The 25515-nt window shown below is 41.5% G+C and overlaps 1 long non-coding RNA gene across 1 annotated transcript in view; it reads left to right on the top strand.

The window, feature by feature from the left end:
* Positions 1-22462, top strand: part of LOC141993947 (uncharacterized) — a 142093-nt gene extending 119631 nt beyond the window's left edge. The window contains exon 4 of the long non-coding RNA XR_012640975.1: positions 22287-22462. This is a non-coding gene — a long non-coding RNA (uncharacterized LOC141993947). The remainder of the gene's footprint in view (positions 1-22286) is intronic.
* The last annotated feature ends 3053 nt before the right edge of the window (positions 22463-25515 follow it).

The raw sequence follows: 25515 nt of genomic DNA, 5'->3' as shown, positions 1-25515 counted from the left end.
TTATTTATGTTGCTTTGAGCAGGGGGTTGGACTAGATGACCAGCTGAGGTCTCTTCAAACACTATCTTCTATGATTCTATGATTTACTTATTACCTTCCCATCTAGAGAGTTTTTTTTTATCAAATCCTGTTCTATTGCCATGTGTCCTCAAGCCAGCTGATTATCATATGCAAAACAAAACCAAACAACCACCACCCCTGAAACAAACAAACAAAACCCAAAACACCAAGAAAATCCCAAAACAAAAATAAGCAACTCCTTGTTGCAAAGGAAAACAAAAACAAAAACCCCCAAAGCAAACTATTTTTGCAAGAAATAGTGTACCAGGCTCTGTCACTGTCTGATAAATGGAAAGCATAGATTAATGGCAAGAACAAAATGTGTTAACTGTGTTCTTGGTTTTTTTCTTTCAATTAATCTGGCCCCCTACCCACCATGCAAATTCTCAGACTGTGTATTATGCAAATGACTAAGCACCGTCAAGCATATACTCGTGCATATTTGCCACACTGACATCTGATTGTGACCCTGCAAGGGAATCAGTTTTATTTTAAGGAGGCAGGATGGGGGAATCCCACACATGTAGTTATGGTAGGAATAGGGGAAGATAGCAAGGTTGTGCATTCCCCTTGCTCACATATCTGGGCAGAGTTCCACTACTGCATCCACTGGCTCTACAGTGTCTTTTCTGCACCAATTGATATTAGTTCTAATTATTATTATCATTAGCCTAGATTGGCCCAGATCTTCCATTAGACACCTATCTCCCCATGAAATTTATGGGAGTTAGGCATTTAAATACCTCAGAGGATCTAGGCTACTGTGACTTAACTACCCTGAGTAAGGGGCAGTGCATACTAGTGATGACCCCAGCACAGATAAAGGAATGAATTGTGCTTCTGAGAGTAACAATTCATAGTCTTGTTTCCTCTCTGTTCCAGGGGGAAAGCAATCTACTACTGGTCTATGCAAGTAGCAAATTATTTACCCTTCTGTCTCAGCTGGGCTGCCAGGTGCATTTGGTGTGGTAGAAAGGGCACAAAATGCTCTGCCCATGCCACACCTACCTGTTCCAGAAAGGGATTAGGACCCCTACAGAGGCTGCTGTTACCACTATCCTGTGAGCTATGAGGGACATAGTCCATGCAGGAGAGCAAGGGGCACCTTTATACTCACTATTCCCCTGTGTGGGCAAATGAGACAATCAGCTTTCTTATTATTTATTTATTTGCACAGCACTGAAGCCTGGTAGGCATTTCGCTGGCTGGTAAGACAGTTACCTGCTTGAAGTTCAACAATATGGTCCTATCTTTTAAAAAGACATTTGTAGTAGAGTGGTCATGATAGGGTTAAGTGGGTTGCCCAGAATATTATGGGATGGATCCATGCTCTCTTACTTCCTGTTCAGTTAGTGAGGTCCCCCTTTCCTTTCTCCCTAGTCTTTCTCCAGAGGGCATTCTGCCTCACCCGCCCCCAAAAAACAACAACAAAATCTCCCCACAATATTTTAAAATTCTGCAAATTTTATTTGTCAAATAAATGTGGAGGCTCCAGCATGGCATTGGGGAGCACAGGCCTGCACAGAGGTGGGAGATCACCCTGTAGCCCTCTCCCAGGACATGGACTCAGGGGTGAGGCTGCGCCCAACCCTGACACAGCGCAAGGACCAGGCCTGCCCCAGAAACATCCCAGGGCCCTGCCCTTCTGTGTAGGCAGACAGGCTCAGCAAGGCAGGATCCAAGTGTGGAGGGGCTCAGTGTGGGGGGGATCCAGATGTGGGTTGAGAGGGTTCTGTGTGGGGAAATCTGGGTGTGGGCAGCTCAGTGGGTGATCTGGGTGTGGGGTGGATATGGATGCACAGGGCTTGTTGCGGATTCTGGGTGCAACAGTAATGGGACTCTGCGAGGGGGTCCAGGTGAAGGTGGTTGGGGCTCAGCGGGGGGGGAGGGGTCTGGGTAAAGGGAGGATAGAACTCAGCAGGGGGGGTCTGAGTGTGGGGAGCTCAGTGGGGGGGTCCAGATGCTGGGGGAATTGGGCTCAGTGGGGTGGGGTTCCAGGTGCAGCTGGGTGGGGCTCGTTGGGGTGGGGAGGGGATTCAGGTGTGCGTGGCTTATTGGGTTGGTCCAGATGCAGGGGCAGTGGGGCTCATTGCGGGGGGTTCTGAGTGCTGAGAGGTGAGGCTCAGTGGGAGGGTTTGGTATGAGGGGATCTGGATGCATGGGGCTGGGCAGATTGGGTGCAGCTCCCTGTACAGGGATCCCTCCCCATGCAACTGAGGATCAATGGGTGCAGGAAATTGTGGGAAGGGAATTTTCAGAGCTTCCTGCAGCTGGGGGAGAAATCTGGGGGTGGGTCTGACCCAGCCCCAGAAGCTGTTCAGGGAAAGAGGAAGTCCCGTCCTCCCGAGCCGAGCCGGAACCAGCAGCTGAGCCTGGCACAGGGTAGGAGCCACCAGTCAGGTCTTCTCCAGTCCTGTCCCTGCCCCACAGTGTTTTACCTCTCTGCTGGCTGCCCCGGGCACCAGAAACATACTGCTGGGGAGGGTCACATGACTGCTTTTATGGCTTCCCTTTGCTTCCCCATCAGAAAGTCATTTTTCTGTGGGGAAGCAAAGAAATCTGCAGGGGACATACATTCTGCACATGCACAGTGGCACAGAATTCCCCCAGGAGTATTAATCTGTTGTGATGCAGTTCAGTAAAGCAGCATGTTCCCAGCCTGCAGTCCCCTGAGTAGACTTACTTTTGTTTCATTGAGCAGTCCCTTGACTCAAGCTTTTTTCAAGTATTTTTTTTTTTAAATAATATTGTCCCAAAGTAGTTTCTCTAGGATAATTTACTGGATATTGGAGAAAGTCGCCTTTCTTCATGCACAAGCTACAAAGCTGAAATCAGGGGGAACTCAAAGGTTTATCTAAGGTTACTAAACCTCATTAGGACTTATAGTACATCTTCTGCCAAATTGTATTTTAAATTTAATTAGAACTGATAATTGCTTGCCAAATGTTTTAAGTCAAGGTCATGTTAAAAGAGTATAAATATAAAATAATTTCTTAAACTAATAAACTGTATCACTTTCACATAACTTAGAACTTGCCAAACCTTCCTCCCTGCAATTTTTAAAAAAATTAGCAATAAAGCTTTGTAAAACTTCAGCGTGGAGCAGACTTCAGCAGAGTTAACAATCCCTGAAAAATAAGGTACAGGCTGGGAAGGCTGATAAAACCTCTCTGCAACCCTAGCTGGTGCCACTGTACTCTATTCAGTTAAAAGAGATATCTCTACTAATCCTTTACTAGCACTTGAGTCAATAATGTGTAATAAATTCGTATAGCCAGATTTTTATAATGGGTTAAGGCAGCTTTATGTCACTTAGGTGATGTGCAAAGGGACGGTAATCCAGCCACAAATGCCCAACAGAAAATTCCCTTGTTAAAGGAAAACTGCCTGCAGATAATGTGTTCTGTAGCCAGTTCCTATGCCTGTTGCTCTCCTTCCCTATCCCACGTCCAGCACAGGGACATAGTAGGGAAGAGAGAGAGCAGCTAGGCTCTTTAATTCACCTGTGCCAGTGGCAGAATTTGAGCCTCCCAGCAGCTGCTCTGAACTTCAGAACTGGCTCCTGCCTCCCACCCCTGCACACACGTTTACCAATGCCAAGTTCAGCTCTGTCACAAGAGAGACTCTATCCCCTAATGGCTTTGTTTCCCCAGTCTGAAATTATTACATCATCAGACCTCTCTTCTCTAGTGTTTTTCCTCACCCCATCCAGATATTAACCCATTAAAAATGTTAAGGTCATTCAGATTGTTCTTAGGGCTCTTTTCTCCTATCAGCATTTAGCTGTAACATCTATTGAGGCGAATAGAAGTTACAGATGTATACAGTTGGGAAAAAAGACTCCATGATTTTTGACTCTTAGAACCAGGTGTCTGATAATTAAGACTATAAAAATTAAAATGTTTGAGCCCTAGGGTAGGAAATCTAACAGTAGGGGAAAAAAACAATTTCTGTGAAAGCTTCATTACAAAGGTTAATTGCTTGGGCCTATAATTTTCTTCTTGTTCTCTGAAAATATGAAATAGTGGACAATTCAAGAAATCAAGGATGGACACGCTCACCAGTGCTGCAAAGGTATCTACATAAGGGCCAGGGGCAGTCCACATGGATCCCGTCACAGACCTGATACTGTTGTTAGTACTAATTGTTGTAAACATAATGGTCCAGTTCCGTAGCTGGCATAAACTTGCATAGTTCCAATAGGTGGAACAATGCCAGTTTATATCAGTTGAGGATCTGTCACAACATAATTCATTCTATTACTAGTGATTTTGGCAGAGCACCTTATTATTAGATCAAATAACTCTGCTAGAAAAATATTGAGAAGTTCTGTGTAGTTTCTCAATGTATTTTTCAATATACTTAATGTAAAAGGTAAATTGAAGCCTGGAGGTGAAACCATCCATACATTCATAGATACTAAGGTCAACAGGGACCATTATGATCATCTAGTCCGACCTCCTGCACAACGCAGGCCACAGAATCTCACCCACCCACTCCTGTGAAAAACCTCTCACCTATGTCTGAGCTACTGAAGTCCTCAAATCGTGGTTTAAAGACTTCAAGGAGCAGAGAATCCTCCAGCAAGTGACCCGTGCCCCATGCTCCAGAGGAAGGCGAAAACCCCCCAGAGCCTCTTCCAATCTGTCCTGGAGGAAAATTCCTTCCCGACCCCAAATATGGCGATCAGCTAAACCCTGAGCATATGGGCAAGATTCACCAGCCAGATACCCAGGAAAGAATTTTCTGTAGTAACTCAGATCCCACCCCATCTAACATCCCATCACAGGCCATTGGGCCTATTTACCATGAATATTTAAAGATCAATTAATTACCAAAATCATGTTATCCCATCATACCATACCCATTATTGAGTTCAATCTTAAAGCCAGATAGGTCTTTTGCCCCCACTGCTTCCCTTAGAAGGCTATTCCAAAACTTTACTCCTCTGATTGTTAGAAACCTTCGTCTAACTTCAAGTCTAAACTTCCCAATGACCAGTTTATATCCATTTGTTCTTGTGTCCACATTGGTACTGAGCTTAAAAAATTCCTCTCCCTCTCTGGTATTTATCCCTCTGATATATTTATAGAGAGCAATCATATCTCCCCTCAACCTTCTTTTAGTTAGGCTAAACAAGCCAAGCTCCTTGAGTCTCCTTTCATAAGACAAGTTTTCCATTCCTCGGATCATCCTAGTAGCCCTTCTCTGTACCTGTTCCAGTTTGAATTCATCCTTCTTAAACATGGGAGACCAGAACTGCACACAGTATTCCAGATGAGGTCTCACCAGTGCCTTGTATAACGGTACTAATACCTCCTTATCTCTACTGGAAATAGCTCGCCTGATGCATCCCAAGACCGCATTAGCTTTTTTCACGGTCATATCACATTGGCGGCTCATAGTCATCCTATGATCAACCAATACTCCAAGGTCCTTCTCCTCCTCCATTACTTCTAATTGATGCGTCCCCCATTTATAACTAAAATTCTTGTTATTAATCCCTAAATGCATAACCTTACACTTCTCACTATTAAATTTCATCCTGTTACTATTACTCCAGTTTACAAGGTCATCCAAATCTTCCTGTATAATTCCCAGTCCTTCTCTATATCCCAGTTTTGTATCATCTGCAAACTTTATTAGCACACTCCCACTTTTTGTGCCAAGGTCAGTAATAAAAAGATTAAATAAGATTGGTCCCAAAACCGATCCCTGAGGAACTCCACTGGTAACCTCCCTCCAGCCTGACAGTTCACCTTTCAGTAGGACCCGCTGTCGTCTCCCTGATAACCAATTCCTAATCCACCTTTCAATTTTCATATTGATCCCCATCTTTTCCAATTTAACTAATAATTCTCCATGTGGCCCCATATCAAACGCCTTACTGAAATCTAGGTAAATTAGATCCACTGCGTTTCCTTTGTCTAAAAAATCTGTTACTTTCTCAAAGAAGGAGATCAGGTTGGTTTGGCACGATCTACCTTTTGTAAAACCATGTTGTATTTTGTCCCATTTACCATTGACTTCAATGTCCTTAACTACCTTCTCCTTCAAAATTTTTTCCAAGACCTTGCATACTACAGATGTCAAACTAACAGGCCTATAGTTACCTGGATCCCTTTTTTTTCCTTTCTTAAAAATAGGAATTATGTTAGCAATTCTCCAATCACACGGTACAACCCCTGAGTTTACAGATTCATTACCAATTCTTGCTAATGGGCTTGCAATTTCATGTGCCAATTCCTTTAATATTCTTGGATGAAGATTATCTGGGCCCCCCGATTTAGTCCCATTAAGCTGTTCGAGTTTCGCTTCTACCTCAAATATGGTAATATCTACCTCCATATCCTCATTCCCATTTCTCATGCTGCCATTATCCCTAAGAGCCTCATTAGCCTCATTAAAGACTGAGGCAAAGTATTTGTTTAGATATTGGGTCATGCCTAGATTATCCTTGACCTCCACTCCATCCTCAGTGTTTAGCAGTCCCACTTCTTCTTTCTTTGTTTTCTTCTTATTTATATGTCTATAGAACCTTTTGCTATTGGTTTTAATTCCCTTTGCAAGGTCCAACTCTACTTGACTTTTAGCCTGTCTCACTTTATCCCTACATGTTCTGACCTCAATAAGGTAGCTTTCCTTGCTGATCCCCCCCATCTTCCATTCCCTGTATGCTTTCTGCTTTTTCTTAATCACCTCTCTGAGATGCTTGCTCATCCAGCTTGGTCTACAACTCCTGCCTATGAATTTTTTTTCCCTTTCTTGGGATGCAGGCTTCCAACAGCTTCTGCAGCTTTGATTTAAAATAATCCCAGGCCTCCTCTACCTTTAGATCCATAAATTCTTCAGTCCAATCCACTTCCCTAACTAATTTCCTTAATTTTTGAAAGTCAGCCCTTTTGAAATCAAAAACCCTAGTTGCAGATTTATTTTTGTTAATCCTTCCGTTCAGTTTGAACTGAATTAGCTCATGATCACTTGAACCAAGATTGTCCCCTACAATCATTTCTTCTATGAGGTCCTCACTACTCGCCAAAACCAAATCTAAAATGGCATCCCCTCTAGTCGGTTCAGCAACTACTTGATGAAGGAATCTATCAGCTATTGCATCTAGGAAAATCTGAGCCCTATTATTATTACTAGCACTCGTCCTCCAGTCTATATCTGGGAAGTTAAAGTCTCCCATGATCACGCAGTTTCCATTAGTATTTACTTCATTAAAAACATTAAAGAGGGCTCTATCCGTATCCAAATTAGATCCCGGTGGTCTATAGCACACCTCAAGCACTATCCCAGGGGAAGCTCTAGTAGTTTTCTTCCCCAAAGTAATTTTTGCCCAGACGGACTCTTTCTTATCCATTCTATTGCTTCTTATTTCTTTACATTCTACCTCATCATTGATATACAATGCTACTCCACCACCTTTACCTTTATTTCTGTCTTTCCTAAACAGCACATACCCTTCAATACCTGTAGTCCAGTCATGACTACTATTCCACCATGTTTCTGTTATCCCTATAATATCTGGTTTCACTTCCTGCACCAGTAGCTCTAGTTCCTCCATTTTGTTACCTACACTCCTTGCCTTGGTGTACAAACATCTTAATTTTGCTGTTTGGCCTCACTCGCATTCTGTACCCTATTAGGCACAGTCATTCTACAGCCAGTATAACCTATTAGACTGGTATCCACACTGCCCTTCCTCCCTATATACATTCTCCTACCCACAGCAGTATCCTTTCTTACTTCGTTTTCTTCCCTCTCAATGCTAAAATCCAGCATGGAGATTACCTGGACATCTCCCAACCATCTCCCCCAGATTCCTAGTTTAAAGCTCTCTTAATCAGTTGTGCCAGCCTCCATCCTAGAAGTCTATTTCCTTCCCTACTTAGATGAAGTCCATCCCGAGAGAACTGTCCTCTGTCCATGAATGCCTCCCAGTGGCCATACATCCCAAAGCCCTCCTTATAGCACCACTGCCTAAGCCATCTGTTGATAGTCATAATCTTGTAACACCTTTGTTGCCCTTCTCTAGGAACAGGCAGAATCCCACTAAAGATCACCTGAGCCTCGATTTCCTTAAGCTTCTTCCCCAGCCTAGCATAGTCTCCCTTAATAATTTCCAGCGAGAATCTAGCCGTATCATTTGTTTCCACATGAAGGATAATTAGGGGATTCTTTCCTGCTCCCTTTAGGATCCTTTTCAACCTGAGGTCTACGTCCCGTATCTTGGCACCTGGAAGACAGCACACCCTTCTATTCTCTGGATCAGCTCTTGTTACAGGCCTGTCTATTCTTCTCAGTAAAGAGTCCCCGATCACATAGACTTGACTTTTCCTGGTGACGGTGCTATTCTCCAGTCTATCCCCTGTTCCCTCTAGCTGCAAGTTCTTTCCATTCCTATTCTCCCTTGTAATCCTCTTCAACCTATCCTGTATCCTCCTGGGGCTCATATTTGGTGTAGTCTCCATTGACTCTTCCCCTTTTCCTATAGGCCTAGCCGCTCTTCTCTTCTTCCTTGCCCTTCCACCTTCAGTGACCGCCTGCTGAGCCCCTTCTTCATTTTCCAACTCTGCAAACCTGTTCTTGAGCTCTATTTCTCCTTCACTAGCCCGTCTTCTCCTCTGCCTAGTTGTTTTAGTCACATGCTTCCACTGACCACTTTCCTCACCCAGTCTCCCCTCAGAATTCCTAAGTCCTGCTTCCATCTGCAAGTCTGAGCTTTTCCCTTCAGATACCTCATGTCTTTGCTCCATAATCTGCTCGAATCCCTTTCTAAACTCAACCAGACTTTCCACCTGCATCTCCAAACCTCGGATCTTTTCCTCCATCAGCTCTATCAGACGGCATTTCATGGAGACAAAACTTTTACCAGGTACCCCCACCAGGATCATGTACATACCACAGCTTCCACATCCAGGCATCTTCATTGTGTCGTCCACTACATGAGTCACTCCCACTGCTGCCTCTGTATCTGTCATAGCCTTCCCACCTAAATCCTGTTAGTCTGGGAAACACAAACCACCACCACCCAAAAACAAACCCCAAACAAGTACCACAATACAAACTCTCTTTACAAACATCCATTTCTTTCTTTAGCTATAGAGCACCTCACCAGAAGAGATCAGATAGAGTTCAGTCCTCAGCATCAAACAGTTCTGGGACAGGTTGCAGTGGGAGAAGTAGGAGTCAAGCCAGGAAAAAAGGATCAGCCAAATGGAACAAACACCAGAAAACAAACAAAAATAAAAAAAACATTCACAGTGATTGCACATTTAAAACTTCTTCTGTTTTAAAAAGATTCTACTAGTTTAAGAGCTATTCACTATATTTATGTTATTTATTTATATAATCAGAGTATCTAGAAGTCCCAATCATGGGGAATTCTGCTCCAAGTGGTAATATTTAGGGGGAGATTTTCAAATGTTCAGGCTTAGGCTCCCTCTTAGGATTTAACTTGACCAGTTTAGCGCTTGTTAAAGACAGTAGGTGAAATCCTTACCCCAACTCTGGTCCCTTTACACAAGGCATAAGGGCAGGAAGAGCGTAAATGGACATTAAAAGCCCCAGCTGCATCCCTTGTGCAGCCATAAGGATGCCTCCAGGTGAACTCCTGCAAGCCCTGGTGAAGTGGGTGTGCTGGGGAAGGAGTGGGGTTAGAGGCATTCATTGGGGGGCAAGTTTCATTGCGGAGCAGGTAGTGCTGCAATGGTTCCTGGCAGCATTTTGTCTTGCTTTTGTCTTGCTTTTGTCAGTTGAAGTTACCACCTTAATATAACTTTTACATATTTACTTGTTCCTAACATTTACTTGTTCCTGATATAGATTTGATTTACTAGAGCACCATTTGCTATCTTCATGTAAGATATTTAGTCACTAGTCTGATTCTTTTTGGGTGGCACTGTGTAACACACTAAAATAGATGATAAAGTTTTAATCAGCTCAAAAGATTCTGTGGTCTGTTTTACAATTTTTTGACTTTCAGATTTCCTTTTATTTTACAACAGATGTCTAGAGAGAAACAGAAAACAAAAACGTACCATCACTCTACCCACATTGGGCTCTGCTTCCAAATGTCATATTTTTTTCATGCTGCTGGGCAAGGTCATATGAGAAATGACATGGAAAGGTCACAGCACTGTCACTTTTGTATTAAAATGAAATAGCCTTTCGTTTGCTGGGCTTCATCTCAATTTTCAGAGAGCACATGGCATACAAATGACATTTCTAAATTCAGTCCACTTTGTGGGATCTAAAAAATAAAAATGGATTTTGGCATCTTCTGGGTATATTCTTGATTTAAAAAAATATATTTAGGAAAATATCTAACTACAGGAAGAATTATTTATTGAACTAAACATGCTTTTTATATGTAAATGATCCTACTGGATGCAGAAATTGCTTTTATGTTCCCATTTTTCTCCAATCTTGGTGGTGAATTATAGTATTTGAAGTGCTGATAGAAATTATAAGGTGCTGGATGCACAGAATGAGAAATGCAAAACAGATCAAAATTGACAGCTGAAATTGAAGATAATTGGTGAACTTGGAGCTGTTGCTTGGCTATACTCTTATATGCTTAGCAAACAATGCTAAAATGTAATTGAAAAATGTATGATGGAACATATTTTTGTGCCTTATTTATACTAATTTTAGCCTACAAGGAATGGTTAACCATAAAGAAAAACAGAAACATTCTGCATTAGATAGATTTGGAAGATGGATTATCTTACTGTCCTAATACTACCATTTTAGAAGAAGGATATTCTAGGAGTTAGAGCATTGAAATCAGTGGGAGTTAGGCAAGAAACCTGAATAGGTATTTCTGAAAAATCCTATTAGATTTCTTTTTCTAAGTGCTTAAATACCTTTGAAAATCTAGCCCATAATGAATGTGGATTCAATGATGCATGATATCAAATGCAGTAGGAGTGTGGCTGCACTTCCCTCATCTGTGGATAAGAAGTTAAACACCAGAACAAGTGCTGTTTCCTGGCCTGAAGTCTGATTGAGAAGCACTGAAGCTAATGCCCACAGATAGTAGAACTGGAAGCCATTTTATGCTACCTTATTGATTAGCTTCCTCAAGCTTCGTTGACACTAGAAAATTAGGTCAGTTTAACTACATAGGTCAAAGGTGTGAAAAACCCACACCTCTGAGCGGCGGAATTAAACCGACCTAAGTCCCCACGTAGACAGCGGTAGGTCAACAGAAGAATTCTTCTGTCGACCTGGCTACTGCTGCTTGGGGAGATGGATTACCTACAGTGATGGGAGAATCCCTCCATCAGCGTAAGTAGTGTCTTCATTGAAGTGCAGGTGTGCTGCTATAGCATTTTAAGTGTGGACATACCTTTGGGAAAATGAGGTTGGCCACAAGGAGGTAATTTGAAAAGTCTCTAATGTTGAGCAACAGTTTATATTGCACTGGCCAGACAATTGCATCTATTGGGATGAGGAGGAGATTCCTCTCATCAAAGGAAGTGGTGACAGATCCTGTTGGCAGGGTCCTTGATGTTCTCTACTGTCTTTCACGATCCCAGAAAGGCAGAGTCAGAGTTTTAGGTGGAGATGCTGATTCCTGTGAATACTTCCAGAACTTTGTGTGTGACTGGGTCAGATCTTGGATGGAAGGTTCTAGGTTTCTAGTCCTGCACTTTGCTTATTGTTCTTATCCCTAAATGCAGATGATTTTCCCTATGAATAAGATGAGGATTTCTCACAGTAATGGTCACTGGGTTCTGACATTGACTGGAGGCAGTGGGGGTTTAGGAAATTATTTATAATCTGGGAAAGTTCTGCAAAGAGTGATTTTTGCTCCCTTTGTTACAGAGGAGAGTCTCCTTTACAGCAATGGCAAAGGCTTGTAGAAATCCTTGTGTCTGAGGTGTGTCTGTATCTGGCAGTGTCTTCCACGCCCCACTGCTCAAGTTTTCTTCCTTCTCGCTTTTCATCATAGGTGAATTTAAGAATGATGGTGGTGATCTGTGTGGTCGGCGGGATTGGAGAGTGCCCACAGCAGCCATCCCCACATGCTTGTCATGCTGCTTCTGCTCCTGGTCCTTTAGCTGGAAAAGCGACTTTTGGAATTTGGCTGACTCCAGGGGTGAAATCCTGGTCTCGCTGAGGTTTTGGGGGATAGGCCAGGGCAGTGGTGTGTTCTTCTCTTGCAATGGGTTTGTTCTTACTACTTCTTCTGCCTGCTGGAGGAAGTGGTCTGAGCAGGATTGCAGGGCAGGTGGAAGTGGGGAGGATTCTCACATTTCTTTTGTCCGCATCCAGCCTAAAGATCCAGTTCTCGTTTCACAGTCTGGTCAGGTGTCTGTATGACTTCCAAGATTTATCTGTGAGAAACCCCAAGAGAGTCTATATATGAGATTTTGGGCTGTTGTATCAAAGGCAGTATCTGTGTGTTCAAGTCTTCCAACACTGATTTTTGTGAACTTTATTCCCGTGTCAGATGGGATCTCTGTCAGCTCCTCTGGAAAGCCTTTGATTTCTATAGGTTTATGGATCAGATCGATTAGTTTTATCTCTGGATTTGCACAGTAAGTAGACATGATCAAAGGATTTTATTTTGAGTGTGCTTTTTTTCACATTTGAGCTCAGAAGGAAGCGGAATGGCAACTCCAACAAATATATTTCGCCTGCCTCCGTCTGGATCTGTGGAGCAAGCTTACAGGTAGAGCTTACAGGACTGCATGCATATGCAGTTACATTCATGTTTAAGTGTTTGGAACAATCAGTATGTCTAACAGCATTAAAATACTATATGCCAACAACTGTAATTAAACTTAATCTGTGCTTCTGATACTCTTTTAGTACACAGCCAGGGCCCAAATAGACTGAGCTAGATATACTATGCTTGTTTTCATTTGCCATAAGCATATCTCTGCTTTCAATCGTTTACATTTTTTCTAATCCTGAATTACTATACTGCTTGTACTGCAGTTGATATACTCTCTATTTCAATCTTTTTCAAACATCCAAATGTATTCTTAAAAAACGTACTAATGAAGAAATGCTAAGGAGCATTAAATGAGCTATGCTGAACTTGACTAGTCATAATTTAACTGGCAGGTTTCCTTAATTATTATGGTGCTCTATGCATATCCATTTGAATTTAATTTGTGAGAAATTACCTTGAGGCAGCATTTACATGATAATGCTCTCTCTAAAACAGGTTAATTGTTATTCTTTTTAATTATTCCCTACTGTGTTTCAGAAGACCTGTCAAAATATATTTTAACACTAATATATTTGACAGTAAGTTTAGGAAATGTTGAATGGCCCACCAAAACTTAAAGTATAAGTTTATTATTTCCAGAAATTTTTTTTATCATCATCAGCTGTCTTGGAAAAATATAAACAACATAACATATAGACATAGTTTTCTTGAGTTAGTTCATATGCTGTGGAATATATTACTGAAAATATCAGATAATTAGAATCATAGTTTGCCAGATGAAAAATACAGCAAATAAGGAATAAGAAAAACAGTACATTTAAAAGAAGTGATTTTAATAGAAATAATTAGCACAGAAAACAGGGGCAACACTCACATGGCTATTGCCAATAAAAGCTCTGAATAAAACAAATTGTAGAAAATTAGGCCTTGATTAGCCTGCAGATACTAAGGCATATGCATCATTAGTCATGTGAGTAAAGTTATGCATGTGTCTAGTTGCGTATAGTATTGAGGTCTTACGCTTCTGTAGAAAGTATTTACAAAAAGTAAATTACTGTCAGTCACCACAGGAGATTATCTACATCTTGAATCAGGTTCTACCAGGGCCTTTTTCAAAATGATGCTGCTTTTTCCTTTGCCCTTTGAGCCATGTTTCTCTTCTGAATTGTGACCTGGCTTCTTTAAATCATCCATGTATACCATTTCTGTTGTGCAAATATTTCCATCATTATCTGGACAAAACTGAGCCCACTTTACGCCTTACCTGTTCTGAGAAACTGTTTACAGGATCTTTTTCCTAAAGTGTCTGTGAATGTACTTCTGAGATGGACACAGCCACACTCAGCCCTTACACTATTTTAGCTGAGCTACATGATAATTACAATTCTATTATCTCCATCTTAGGAAACTAAACTAAACTAAACTTCTTCACATTACATAGTCCCAGCCCTCAAAGCATCAGACTATATTCAGAAATTTAGACAATTCTTGTGACTTGGATTTCAGGAGTATTATGCACTTGCTGGTCTCATTAACTGCAACAGGAGTTGTGGGTGTTCAGCATCAGCACCTCCAAAAATCAAAGCATTTTGATTCCTAATGTCACATCTATTATTGTCTCCTCTGAACCTGCCATTATGCAAGAAAGCCAATGGAGATGTGACTGGATCATTATTTCATCATTTATAGCTCTGTGTGTGCCCGCACACATGTATTACTAATATATAGCCTTGTAAAAATACTCCAGTTATTGCACTTGGCAAACAAAGCAAACATTCTGTATTAAATTCAGTCTGCAGATCTTTCAACAGCCTTATATCTTGTACCAGCTCTTTCCTCTGGGATTTAGACAGATACAATAACAGGGAGCAAGATGGTAAATTACTGAAGTCAGTAAACGAGGCAGAGGTTAATCACTAAGGTCTTGTGTGCTGGGTGGTTAATGGTATTTTAGTGACCTATGATCACTTTTTTCCCCATTAACAGAGAACTGTAAAATACAAACCCAAATGTTTATATTCTGAATATTGGTTCATTAGTAAACTAGGAACTTAAATAACAACACAAAGCTCTTTGACCTCATGCCTCTTCAAAGGTGATAAAAATCTATGAGGAGGAGGACATAAGTTCTTGTCGCTCTGCTCTACATTTCAGGCTGGAACCTCTGCTCCTGCCCTCCCTTCGACTTGTGTCATATGCTTTTCTCCCTTTGTCACAAAACGATCCATTTCCTGTTTCTCACTGTACATGCACAGCTGATAATGTTTTTAAGTTCTTGGGGAAAAACCATGCAATGGACCTCTGACGTGTCACAGTTGCTAAGAGAGCCCCGCGTGGGACTAGTGAAGAGCCCTACAGTGCCCCGTGCAGCTGTGGTTCCTGCTGTCAGCCACGGCTCCTGCTGTCAGAGCAGGGCGGGCTGTGGCTCCCCATCAGCCCATAGTTTGAGAACTGCTGATCTTAGTCTGAGCTCCTGTGTAGGACAAACCACCAGCCCCACTTGTCACTCGCACACTAACCCAACAACCAAAATGTTACAGGCCACAGGAGAATAAACTATTATATGCAACAGTCAGAAAATAGGAGGGGCCAAGGAGCACCAGCGCCAGAGGCCCTGGTGTGGCGGTTCAATGACAAGACAGCACACAGCTTTTAGCAAGCAAGCAGGCTGGTCTCTGCTAACAGGCTTCCGCCTGTCAGCTTTCCACCTTCCCCTTTATTCTCTCTCTCCCCCCGCGCATTACATTCTCCAACAGATAAAAGGAATACACTGGCTTTGTTTAACATTCTTATTTACCAATTTCTATCTACCACATTCCTTGCTCTAGGGGCTTGAGCCCAGTCCTGAGAGGCTTCCCACGGTTCATGTCATCTTGGCGAGATTCCAAGGTTGATGCCCTTGGATGGAGCAGTGTGTGCACTACTCCTACACAACACTCCGGGTGTGCCCTGAATGTTGCCAAGCTCATAAACCTTTATGAATCCTACACCCTGGGGAAATCAGTAAGTGTGATATTCCCTACCCCGCCCCCCAAGATCACTGCCAATCTGACCTAGGGGAAAATTCCTTCCCAATCCCACATGTAGTGATCATTTGGACCCTGAGCATGCGAGCAAGAACTAGCCAGTCAGACACATAAAAGAGAGAATCCAACCTTGTGGCTCATTCTACATTGACCTGTGAGGAGCCAGCATGGACACTCTTTCCACAGTGTACAGAAGTACTCAGGCACCCTTACATAGTGATACACCTGCAGTCCCCAGGCACAGCACATCTATGAAGCCTGGGGATTAGAGGAGAGGGCCTTGTACACTTGGTATTTAAAGCATTACATAATATGCAGTCCTGTCTCCTAAAAATCCCGCCCATCCTGCCGGAAAGGAGAGTCATTTGTATGGGGGCACTGTGATTCTGAATAAAACTAAGCATACGGGATAGAGAATCCCTTTGGGATGAAAAAGATGTTTTATACAACTAAGACTGTAGGACCTGTCTACACCCCTGAGCAAAGGAGTTATACCGACCGAACTTCTGCTGTAGACAGCACTATGTGGACGGGAGGGCTTCAGCTGTCAACAGAGCTACCACTTCTCAGAGAGGTGGAGTACCTACATTGGTGGGAGAAGCTCTCCCATCCCACCAGTGCAGCCGTGCCACTGCAATGCTGTAAGTGTAGACAAGTGTAGAACCATTGCCTTATGTTTCATTACAGTAACTGAGATTGCTGGCGTTAGAACTGCAGAACAAGAATGAAAAGCTGGGCTCCCTGTCTCAAGTACCAATGGCCATGGAATCATCTCCTCAGCCTCACATGTAGAAGTACTTTAGTGGTCTCCTTCACATGTAGGCTTGACACTTGAATATTTTTATATTGTGTTTGGGAGAGGAGAGCAGTTGTGCACTTAGGAATGTTTAGACTGTTTCCATTCTGAGATTTAATTAGGCTGTTGCCTGTTTACTCCACAGTAAAATATATTTTAAATGTTATAAATGCACTTTTCTTATAGCCAGAGGCCTTTCAGCACTGGCTCCTATAAACTAACGGTGCTTATTACTGTGTCTTTGAGTTCAAATATCGTTCATCTCAGGAGAAAGCATGCCACGTTTTTTAAAAAAGTCTAGAGAGTACATTACCACTGTAATTGGCTAGAGGAAAATTAACAGTTACCCATAGCCAGATCTGAGCACTTCAGTCAAATGGAATGGCTTTGGATTTCCTTAATTATGGTACTTATTAATTGGGGTTTAAAGTAAGGGGAACCTGAGAGGTGGGGGGAGAAAGCTCCATTCTACTTCCTCTCCCTGGCTTGGGAGAGCAGCCCTGTGTACTGTAAACATTCAGTATACAGCTGAAACTACAGTACCTAAAGAATAAAAGCCTGGCAATAGGCAATATTTTGGTAGAAAGAATCCCCAAGAAAAACACATTTTGGCTGCCCACAATTGTGGTGGTCTATACAGAGCTATTTCTTGATTAACACAGGCTTTGAATTTCTTTTCCAAGCAGTCACTGGTTGCCAAAATGCCACAGGAGGAGGAGTTGGACTGTGAGATGGGGCTGGTAATGCATCTTTAGGGCTGTGTCACCAAAACAGATGGTTTGTAAGCCTTGGATCTGGTTGTAAGATCATCATGGTAGACCACAGTTCCCCTAGTTTTCTGTTTAACATTAGCACTGGCAGTAAACCTGGGATGTGAATACCAGTCCAAAGAAAAGTTTATACTTGCTTAAATATTGAAGTTGCTTAAAATAAAATTACCAATGTTTATATGCTTTAAAATAGGTGGAGGATAAACAGTGGAGAAGGAAATATTGTAATTATGTGTACAACTCTAGAGAGCCATTAGAGAACAGAAAGAGGTGTCTGTTGCTACATGGCATTTGTAATAGAACCCAAGTTGTTCTTTCTTTTTTTAAAGAAAACACAGAGGATAACTTTTTTGAAATCCGGGTGAAATTGGTTGATTTTGTCTACATTTAACAGGAGGAGAAAGCATAGAGACAGTCTTTCTAATTGAGAAGTCTCTATCCTGATAAAATACATACAAAATAACAAGGAAAATCTGTATGTTTAGCCAGTTGCTGTGTTGGAAAAGTTCAAAGTGTTGGAAATATTCAAAAAGGTGACTCTCAGACATTGGGCCCAGTCAGCAAAAATTTCAAGGACTGAGTAAAGAATATGGGGGTTTGTGTCCACTGTTCTTTATTCCCATATTATTGTTATTATTTAATTTATATTTATTTATTTATTTATACTATAGTAGCAGCTATGAACCTCAGTCATGCACTAGGAGCCCCTTATGCCAGCTGCTGTACAAACGCAGAACAAAAAGACAGTCCCTGTCCTAAACCACTTACAGTCTACAGCTTGGTGTACACTACAAACTTACGTTGGTATAACTGTGTTGCTCAGGGGGTTGGAAAGGCCATACCGCTGAGCCACACAGTTATACTGACCGAACTCCTGGTATAGGCAGCTCTGTGTCAATGGGCTTCTCCTGTTGACATAGCTACTACCTCTCAGGGAGATGGAGTACCTATGCTGATGGGGGAAGCTCTCCCGTCAGTGTAGCTATCATCTTCACTAAGTACTACACAGGTGCATCTGTGTCACTGCAGTGCTGTAAGTGTAGACAAGCCCTTAGTAGAGGACAAGAGACAACAGGTGGATACAGAGAGGAGGAACACAAAGAAATACTACTGGTCAGCATAATTGGCAGCAGTCTCAGCATGGAAGGTAAATAAACGTGTGTGTGTGTGTGTGTGTGTGTGTGTGTGTGTGTGTGTGTGTGTGTGTGTGTGTGTGTGTGTGTGTGTGTGTGTGTGTGTGTGAAAGAGAGAAAGAGAATGAATTAAATATTGAATAGATAACAGAGTATCTTCCAAATATATATATTTTACTAGAGGTGAACCTGGGTGTGAGTGAGGAAGCCATTTTAGATGGGAAGAGGGTGACAGAGTGGCGTAGAAGTATGGCCTGAATGGAAAGGTGCCAGAGAGGGACCACTGTGGGAGGGAAGATGCCAAAAACCACTATCCACTCAGAAAATGCTGGTGAGAGGTTGCCAACTTATGGGCTTCCCTACAGAAGACAGCACTGCCAGCTCTCCAGTGCAGGAGTCTGTCTTGTGGAGAAGATGGGAATTGTTTGGTATGGGGATGGAAGGCTCTCAGGATGTGTGGAGGCCCCTATAGGTTGAGGCAGTTTGGATAAACATTTGAAACTCTGGATGCTCACCCAAGCTGAATGCTAAATATTTTGACATTCCTCCTCGTTGTCTTTGTTGTTGTGTTGCGTGAGTTTTTTTGCATGCGCTTATATTCATTGCTCTGATATAAAAGCACAAAGAAAAATAGCACCACAGTAGCAAAAATGCAGGTTGGCTCTCTCTGAGGCCTGGTTTACCATTTGTTCTTATAGCAACTTTGTCAATGATCAGCCATGGTAATTGCATGTTCGTAATTTATATTAGTTTTGGTAATGCTTGAGGCTAGCTAGTTTCATGTTGTTATGCAAGTATGGGCAATGCTGGTTTACTAAACACACCTAAGGATCCCCACCTCTGTTCTGGCCCCTTTATTCCAGATAAAATGGTCTTTAAAGAAGCCCCAAAAGCCCCAGTTTGGCCTGGGGGACATGTCCCACAGCGCAAGCACTGAGGAAGACTGTCATAAGGATGGCGTCACAAGCCCTGGAACAGGGGGTGTGCTGGGTCATGGTGGGGGATAAACAGGGTGTGTTAGAGTGAAGCCACAGCACTCGTGATCCTGAGCAGGGCTGCAGACCATCAGGAAGCATCCTGGTGATTATTATAACTTACATAGGTCCTCAATGCTGGTCCTCAGTCCTCACTGGGAGCTTCTCAGAGCTGTGGAGCATCCGGGAATAAGGAGGATGTAAATGTGGCTTAAAGCCACCTTAGCCTCACTCCCCCTGGCCTATGCCACTTAGATGCTCAACACGGAATCTCATCCTTTCTCTGTGTGGATCTGTAATATTGAGCCTAAGGTTTTAATTAATTATTTTATAAGTACTATTTATTTATTATAGAATACTCATAATTCTAGCACCAAGGCAAAATTATTTAAAAGGGATACAGGGAATTCTTGGTCTTTTTTTTTTAGCTATTACACTTTTGGGGGTATTTGTTTAAGAAACAAAAGCAGAGTTAATTAAGGCAACTACAAATACATAGTTTAATGTTAACTCTTATTATTTAAATTTTGTTCAAGGAAAAAAAGAACAATGTAAAATTTTACTCTTTCAATTACCACATTGTTAGATCAAATGTTATAGGATGTAATGCAAGGTATATTTGATCTGCACGCTTTTGTTATGCAAGAATTTGCTACGTAAGTGGACAGTAAACTTAGACACGAATTCCTGAGAAATTATTTTGAAAGTAGACTAGACAAATATCTGAAGATGTTTGTTTCTCATAGAATATATTCCTTGGCAAAACAATTAAACCACATGCATATTAGATAGAAAACAGTACGTTTGGTTTGTTACTTTCTAGGACATCTCAGAATGGTCATTGGGTTCATTTCTTATCCTTCTTTGATCAAATGCAAACCCAGCCATACCATAAATATAAGTGAAACAAGTCTCATCACTGCCAAGGAAACCACATGGCTTTGAATTTCCCACTTATAATTTCTGGGTATCCAGGAACAACCATTGGTGTGTGGTGAAAGGATATATGGCTGGCATAATTGTGTGTCATATGTTTGCTCCGCTTCTAATAAATGGCTTCTTGTTTCTTTTAGTAGGGGAGTGATTTGGGTGGGGGGGAGGGTTGTATTTGAACCATCTCTAAAAGATTTAGAATTTATTATTAGCATCTAATACACTAGACAATATTTATCGTAAGTTGCACTCTTTCTAAGATTCAATAACTGCACACTGCTTTTACACACTATACATAATTGTCATTTTGTCCTAATCTGGCCCTTATATTAGGCAGCAGAACAGTCCAAAATAATAGTTTAAATAAATAAATAAATAACGCAACTCGCTGGGCCAGAAAAGCCAAGAAATTTACTAACTACTTTAATATCACATTTATTCTTGAATAATACTTAATAATTTAAAATATTTGGTATGTTTAAATGTCTTCCATTTTAATATATTTGTTCAATAGAATTACCATGGTCTTACAGATACTTAAAACAGTTTGAAAGAGTTTCAGGACATTTCTGTTCCCTTATATAACTCTTAGCATACATTGTAACAATTTTAAAGTCCTATATGCCGGCTCAAACCCGTAAGTCCTATTGTGCTCAGAACCCCTGTAGTCTTTAATAGGAGTTCTACTTGTGGCACACTCTTGGGACTGGACTTTATCTTTGTTCAGAGGCCACCTTTGATCTATAACCATCCACAAGGCTCCCATTCATTTCACTGGATCAGCTGATAGCATAAAGGTGCTGAGGACACACAATTCCCATTGTCTTCAATAACCACTGACAGAGCGTGGCACCTCTCAGGACCAGGCTTTTAGGATGTGTCTACACTGCAGTGAGAGAATGCCTCCTAGTCCAGGTAGACAGATGTGCTAGCTCTGCTTGAGCTAGCGTGCTAAAAGAGCAGTGTGAATGTTGCAGCATGGGCTGGCTGCCAAATACAAGCCAACCAACTTCCTGGGTCCAAACTCAGATGGCTACCCTGTATCACCCTGGCCACTAACTAGCATATCTCTATCTACCTGGGCTAGGAGGCTCAGTCCAAGCTGCAGTGTAGACATACTCTTTATTACCTTATATTTACTGTGAGTCTTAATAGACGCTTTCCTTATTCAATAGCTTCATCTTTAGCGTACAAGTTATATGGGAAAGTGAGCTTTTAATAGAAACAGCAGCTTCTGGACAAAGATGCATGTTCAAAAATACAGCTAGACAAATAATATATGTAGGATTGCTCACTCAAAATGACAGGTTTCAGAGTAGCAGCCGTGTTAGTCTGTATCCACAAAAAGAAAAGGAGTACTTGTGGCACCTTAGAGACTAACAAATTTATTTGAGCATAAGCTTTCATGAGCTACAGCTCACTTCATCGGATGCATGCAGTGGAAAATACAGTGGGGAGATTTATATACACAGAGAACATGAAACAATGGGTGTTACTATACATACTGTAACAAGAGTGATCAGGTAAGGTAAGCTATTACCATCAGGAGACTCGGGGGGGGAAACTTTTGTGGTGATAATCAAGGTGGGCCATTTCCAGCAGTTGATAAGAATGTGTGAGGAACAATAGGGGGGGAAATAAACATGGGGAAATAGTTTTACTTTGTGTAATGACACATCCACTCCCAGTCTTTATTCAAGCCTAAGTTAATTGTATCCAGTTTGCAAATTAATTCCAATTCAGCAGTCTCTCATTGGAGTCTGTTTATGAAGTTTTTTTGTTGAAGAATTGCCACTTTTAGGTCTGTAATCGAGTGACCAAAGAGATTGAAGTGTTCTCCGACTGGTTTTTGAATGTTATAATTCTTGACGTCTGATTTGTGTCCATTTATTCTTTTACGTAGAGAAGTGAAGAAACAGATTGACAGAGCCAGAAGAGTACCCAGAAGTTACCTACTACAGAACAGGCCCAACAAAGAAAATAACAGAACGCCACTAGCCGTCACCTTCAGCCTCCAACTAAAACCTCTCCAACGCATCATCAAGGATCTACAACCTATCCTGAAGGACGACCCATCACTGTCACAGATCTTGGGAGACAGGCCAGCCCTTGCTTACAGACAGCTCCCCAACCTGAAGCAAATACTCACCAGCAACCACACACCACACAACAAAAACACTAACCCAGAAACTTATCCTTGCAACAAAGCCCGTTGGCAACTGTGTCCACATATCTATTCAGGGGACACCATCATAGGGCCTAATCACATCAGCCACACTATCAGAGGCTCGTTCACCTGCACATCTACCAATTTGAATTATGACAGCATGTGCCAGCAATGCCTCTCTGCTATGTACTTTGGCCAAACTGGACAGTCTCTATGCAAAAGAATAAATGGACACAAATCAGACATCAAGACTTATAACATTCAAAAACCAGTCGGAGAACACTTCAATCTCTTTGGTCACTCGATTATAGACCTAAAAGTGGCAATTCTTCAACAAAAAAACTTCAGAAACAGACTCCAACGAGAGACTGCTGAATTGGAATTAATTTGCAAACTGGACACCATTAAATTAGGCTTGAATAAAGACTGGGAGTGGATGTGTCATTACACAAAGTAAAACTATTTCCCCATGTTTATTCCTCTCCCTCACCCCACTGTTCCTCAGACGTTCTTGTCAACTGCTGGAAATGGCCCACCTTGATTATCACTACAAAAGGTTTTTTCCTCCCCGCTCTCCTGCTGGTAATAGCTCACCTTACCTGATCACTCTTGTTACAGTGTGTATGGTAACACCCATTGTTTCATGTTCTCTGTGTATATAAATCTCCCCACTGTATTTTCCACTGCGTGCATCCAATGAAGTGAGCTGTAGCTCACGAAAGCTTATTCTCAAATAAATTTGTTAGTTTCTACGGTGACACAAGTACTCCTTTTCTTTTCACTCAAAATGGTCTACCTCAAATCCCTTGTTTTAATTCAACATTCTCATCTTTTAGTTTTCTCTTACTCTGAATTTCCTGTTTTGGAGAACAAGGTCTTTCAACAGAACTAGAATCTCAGGTAGAGGATTTAACACTGAGGCAGAACATTATTTTATACTGATTGGTTTTGGTTCAGTGTTTCTTTCATTTATTTCTGTGCTTCATGTTTCCTTTCTCTAGCAGGATAGGGTTTGTTCTATGATGCAAAGACATTTTTGTGTCCAGAAAGTAACTTTTTTTTTTAAAATGTTGTGGTTCTCAGGCTGTTATTTGGGGGCCCTTTCCATGGAATTTAGCCATTCCAGTGACAGTTTGTAATTTGCTTTCTTCAGGAACAATTACAGTCATGCATGTACTGAATGGGCAAAGAGTACAGAGGACAAAAATACTTATTTTCTAAACACAGGGATGTTTATATAGAGGGTTACAGAAATGTGAGGTCATTATGGTAAAGATCCAAATATCCTGTGGAGCTGCACTACCCACATATGACTTTAGTAAGGAAAGATTTACATTTAGTAGAGTTCCTATCCCTCAAAAGATAAAATAGTAAATTAGTACTGGTAACTTTCTGGGCCTCTAAAATGTCACATAGAAAATCAAAACGGAAATAGCAAACATTTTGCATTGTTTTGTTATCATGTTTCAATTGCTATTCTGGAAATTTCACCAATGGAGAATTTCTATTATTTTGTAAAATGACAGCGTCTAAATGCCTCAGTCAGTGCTTGGCATTGCCGAAACATACAATGAAAAGACAATCCCTCCCACAAAGTGTTTGCGATCTAAGTACCATGCAAATCAACCAAATGCACATTCTTCGCTTTGTATTTGTGATTAGCAAGAGTTAAGTTATTGACCTGGGAATAGAACCCAAATACCTGTTTCCTTAGGCCCCAGTTGATTTATGCTCATACCTAACTTTAAGCATATGCATAAGTCTTTGCACAATCAGGGCCTAAGAAAACAAGTGTTTGGGTTCTATTCCATCTTTATTATCTATGATGTAGTTCACCAATGAACACTGAATTCTCAAGCGCTTCAGTGCTGTGTATGTGGTATGTTTTCTGTGTTCAATGCATTATTTATTTTAATTGTTATCTCAATAGAATTTTAAGTTAATAACTCAGTGATATGACTCCTAGTCTTGCTATGGGTGCCACAAGCCTTTGCAATCATGTAGAGTACTAGTAATTTGTTAGTCTCTAAGGTGCCACAAGTACTCCTTTTCTTTTTGTGAGTACTAGTAAAGTAATGGATCTAGCTGTCTGAGGATTCCCTTTGTGTAAGGGGAATATGTCGATTTGGTAGAGCAAGTGTAGTCACTGTATGACACACCCGTTCTCGGCCTCTGTTTTTGGAAGGGTCTCAGTGCCCCGTGATACTTGGCCAGTGAAACAGCACCTTGAGTTACGGGCAGCTGGTGCACCTTGGAGCAGCCTTCAGCCTGGGTACTGGACTGCACCCTGGTAGCCCAGAATTGTGGATGCAAAGGTGAGCTGTTCACCCTGTCCTGAGCTACTCTGTGTGCTCCTCACCAAGGACCTGCACCATTACTTCTGTTTCTGGGGTTAGGCCTATGCATTCCCTCACTTTCTCCCTGTTTTATACACTTCATATACTATATTTATTCTTTGCAGGCACCAACCTTCATGGCCAGGAGTGGAAGGGAATCCTCTGAAGAGCCTGTAATTACTTGGTTCCAAGGGTCATTGTTGATCAATGAACGGAAAGTTTACCCTTCCTTCCCAAGAGTGGAGTCTGTTGTCTCCCAGAATCCATAGGTCTTGCCAATTCAAACTGAGAGCCCTGAGGAGTGAGTATTGTCTTTACTACAATTTAAACAGTTGCATAGGGAGATTACATAGACATTGAAATTTCAATATTTAGCCATATTTAGTGTTGTTTTCTTTCAACCATAGAATTCAGTTCTTCTGAATATTCTCACTTACTGTGTTCCAGCACAGATTGTCTTTTAACCAGCAGTTATTCAGACATGTAGTGAAGAGTGTAACCCTTCCACCTCCATGGTAACTGTCTAACTTACATAGAGTATAATGAAAACAGTGCTTTAAGCTTAAGGTAAAAAAAAATTCAACTATATTATTCAGGGCAAATTCAAACAGGTTTCACTGTTAAATTGC

This window comes from Natator depressus, chromosome 9, assembly GCF_965152275.1.
Source record: "Natator depressus isolate rNatDep1 chromosome 9, rNatDep2.hap1, whole genome shotgun sequence".
NCBI lineage: Eukaryota > Metazoa > Chordata > Testudines > Cheloniidae > Natator > Natator depressus.
The sequence above is the reverse complement of the archived record's forward strand: the minus strand, read 5'-3'. Positions and strand labels throughout refer to the sequence as shown.